Source organism: Castor canadensis, chromosome 3 (genome assembly GCF_047511655.1).
Source record: "Castor canadensis chromosome 3, mCasCan1.hap1v2, whole genome shotgun sequence".
Lineage (NCBI taxonomy): Eukaryota > Metazoa > Chordata > Mammalia > Rodentia > Castoridae > Castor > Castor canadensis.
The window spans coordinates 175858919-175863257 of NC_133388.1; the positions used below are offsets into that span (position 1 = coordinate 175858919).

General features: G+C 37.4%; 1 pseudogene; it reads right to left on the reverse strand.

Moving 5' to 3' along the window:
• Window positions 1–3179: 3179 nt before the first annotated feature.
• Window positions 3180–3899, reverse strand: LOC109688149 (large ribosomal subunit protein uL6 pseudogene; annotated as a pseudogene).
• Window positions 3900–4339: the final 440 nt, after the last annotated feature.

Genomic DNA, 4339 nt, shown 5'->3' on the forward strand with positions numbered 1-4339 from the left:
TTGTGAAATGTAGCTTCGGAGCTGCTCCCGCCGCCGCCAAGGCCGCCGCCTCCTTTCGGATTCACTCAAACAAACAAGATGGCTGCCGTTACGCCGCGGCTCTTCCTGCCGCCCAAATCCTCGGTTCAAATCGGCAGGATGTTTACGGTCAAAATGATCCCCGTGCGCCTGCGCAGCCATCCTGCGCCATAGAAGGAGGGACGCAGGCGCAGTGTCCACTTCCTTTTCTTTGGTACCCGCCCTCTGGCCCGGGAGCCCGGAACTGAGCATGCGCAAAGGTGCGGCTTTGGGGAGAGAGGTTAGTGAGCTGCGCACGCGCAGTGTTGTCCATCGCAGTGGCTATTTGGGTTTAGCTTTATTCTTGGACTTGTTTTTAAAGCAAGCAGTAACCTTGTGCAGGTTTGTGTGTACCCGACACAGAAATTCACTTTAATGGCTTTATGTTAACGAAGAAAACATAAAAACTTTAAACTAGTAAAATGGGGGGGGGTTCATTGATTTAGTCAACCTATATTTATAGAAGGGCTTCTGTTTACCACATTGTCAGCCAAGCTCTGGAATATAATCATGAATACAATGGTGATAATCCCTGTCCACGTGAAGCTTGCAGTATAGCTAGAAAAGAATCTAAAAAATTTTACAAATATTTATGTGTGCCATAAAGAACAGATATAGATGGAGGAATAATTTACTTTTGTGTTCAGTTTCTAGCAATGTCCAGATTTGCACTTAGCTTTCAACCCTGACCTCATTTTCCTATTCCAGGATTTTTCTAGTTTCTTCACATACTTGTACAAGTCCATTCCCCTAAACCTGCTGGACTTGACTTTTCAGCAAGGTAAATACTATGTTCTGACTCAGCATCTCATCCTATCACAGTATTCATTCATCTCATTGTGCTTAAATGTCAAGTTAAATTTATTGCAAGAGTTAGCTGCAGACAGCATCTCCTCTACCTGGAAATACTTACATGATGAACTTGCATTTGTCAACTTTAGTAATTGTGGATTTATTTGACTAAAACCAAGACAGGACAAATTTAAATGAAAAATTTAGTCTTTAATTAAAAACATGATCTTCTATTTCTGATTACACAGATGATGACTTGTATATTTGAGTTAACGACTGAAAAACTGGATGTTTCCACTGTTTTGAGTAGATCTGTTAAAGAAGCTGTGTTCTATATCTTATTATTTCATAATGACACACAAAACTGGGACATTTTTGTGAGATAAAAGTTGTTATGGAAAGAGAAGATCAAACATACAATAGCAGTTTTACTTAAGAGTTGTGCACAATTTTGTTGACTTGTTCCTCTGAACTAACAAGGTTTTAAAACAATTCTTTATAACATTAAAACATGATAGTAAGTAGAAGGGGTTAGATTAGGAGAGAAATAAAAACATTTTCAGGAGTATTTTAATGTTAATAATGCATGAATATTAAGTATGCTGCACCAAAGCTTCTAAAATTTTTTTATTTAAATGAAGAAAAATCAAAGTACAAAATATTTTCTGCATAAGGTTTCTAAAATTAAGTGAAGAAAGATCAGTAAGAGTGAATAGCTTCTTTAAGGTTTTGGGATAAGCAGAGTAATCCAAACAGTATCTTGTCTATCCCTATGAGGGATTTTAAACAAAAAGAGGAACATATTTTAAGGATAAAGTTCATAGTGGAAAGGTAAATAGGCACCGACATTATACAAAAAGCAGAGGAATTAAGGACAAAAGTCATTATATGAAATATCAATTCCTTTTTTGTGTAGTAGTACTGAGGTATGAACTCAGGGCATACTTACTAGACAGGCACTCTACTGCTTGAGTCATACCTCCATGTGAAATGCTCTAGATACCAAGTGAATGATAATGGGATGTAAGTGTGTTATAAGCATTGGAAGTGATAGATTAAATTGCTAGTTAATCCTAAACTTCAAGCAAAAGCTGTGGGGTTTCAGTCAAGACTCTAGAAAGAGACTGTAGACATCCCTGCTAAGCTACGGGTCTGCTCACGGAGGTAGGTATCAGCAAAGAAAAATCACCAGGGGTTGGAGTGAACCCTGAAATGATGGAGGTGAGTCTCTGGTCATATGTGAATGTGAATTTGTTAAGGATTGAGATAGAGACCAGGAAAATTCTCAGGGACAGAATCTAGATCAAAGTCTATGTTGTTTACTTGGACTTTTCTCAGGAAATTTCACTATGCTAACCGAAATTCAATTCTGGGAGCATTTTCAACTCTTTAGCTGGGAACTTTTGTTAGTGACCATTTTGACACATTTCCTCCATTTTCGTACACATCTTCTCCTTTGTAATAGTACAAATCTTTGAGAATGATGGGTACTTAATGTAAGTAGGTAGTGTTCACCCTTAAGCCTTCTAGACATTCACTTCAGAATCAAGGTATTTTGTTGTTTTAATATGGTATCTACTATTCCTTTCATTCTGTAATATGGTTTAAAAATTATTAGGCAAAGTGGTGGTAAATAGGATTGAAGTAGAGCTCTTAAAACCAACAGAACTAACCAAAATACCAACAAACTTCTAAAAAAATCATTGCAAATTTTTAAAAAGTGTTAAATTACCAACAGTTGAGGAAACAATATGGTAAATACAGTACTTTTGCTACAAAGAATGTGAAGTTGCTTAATGAGAGGAATAAGAAATGTAGAAGCTGTTATGAGAAATTAGAAAAATGCAGTGGGAAAAGAAATTGCTACAGTAAGCACGTCAAAGACACAGCACAGGACCAAACTGAGCCAAGAACTGACATGAATGCCTGGACGTGTACTTGGTTCTTTGTGGCTTGATAGGAACAACAAAAATTAACATACCATGGGAAAAAAGAATCACAACTGAATCAGTTTAATTGCCATGTTATTTGGAAATCATTTCTCTATTTGCTAATCATATATGAAGAATTAGCATTATTATAAAAATTGGTATGTGTCATAACATCGAAACTCTTTGCTTAACACTCTTTGCTTAACTATCAGTAGGGTCTGATATATTCATGGCAGGGGGTCAAGAGTGATACTTATCCAATTTTAATGGATTTACTGCTTACTTTGAGATTTTGTTTTATAAAAATGTAATAGGAGTCTTTTATTGCATCATTAAAATATCACAAATTGGTCTTTCTGGGATCTTATTTCTGCAGCTGGGTAATTTGGATTTTATTTATTAGCTTCCCCCTCCAGAAATATAGATGTCATCTAAAAACTCAGGCATCCTTATTTTAGCTGTTGTGACTTACTGAATCAAAGCAGCTGAATTTGAGACAAGTTTAGTATCATTTCCTCCAAAGATTAAGTCATCTTTTTGAGCTTGAGATACTGAACATGCAACACCTGTCCTCAAACGAACCCTGAGGATGTATTTCTCCCCCAAGAAATTTTGTATTTCAATAAGAAACTGAATATTGAGGAAGTGAGCATACACATAACTGAAGCCAGGTGTAACACCCTTGATCATGTTCTGTACATGACTACAGAAAGTGAATGGTAGCCAGTTCCCTTCCATTTCCCCACCATTTGTCAACCCTGAGCTGCTTCTTTTACTTTCCAAGGAGAGTGAATTCTATAGTGATGTGATTGAAGTCCTTCAGAGAGTTCCTCTGAGGCCCTTCACAATAGCTCTGCATCCCTTCAAACTGATGTCGACATTCTCTGGAATGTGGACATTCTGATGACTGAGAATGGCCCTTATTGCTTGCCCAACCCTAGAAGTCTTCATCAGGAATGCTATTCCAGTAAGGCTGATGGAGAAGCCCAGAAAAGAACTCATATCACCTGCCTCTACATCTACATGGCACTTGCTGTGCAGGGGACCATCAGGGAAAGGGATCTGACCTGCACTGCTGGCTTTTCCAGAGCTGATGGGTTTCAGATTCCCAGAGCACATCAAGATTTTGTTTAAATCAGATTTGAATTCAGTAGTTTGGAGCTGGAGAGTCTGCTTTTATAGACAGCTTCCAGGTAATTCCAAGATTTCAGGTATGTGGACTACATGTTTTTGAAAATAGAGTTTGGAATCAAGTAGACCTGGGTGTTTATCATGGCTCTTCCTTTTAGTAGCCGTATGATTTTGTGCAAGTTGTACAACCTGTCTGAGGCTGAGTTTTCTCATACATAAAATCAGGCTGATTTTATCTGCCCCTTTAGTGCTGAGGTTCATAATATGTGATAATGTAAAGTGTTACATTGCTTGAGCTCAGTAAATATTAGTTACTATTTTAATATTATTGTGGTTACAGTCATTGAAATTTGGGTATCTAATCACATACTTAATTTCCACACTATATTTGCTATCCCTTCTAAGATATACTGATTCTCCTTTGCTAT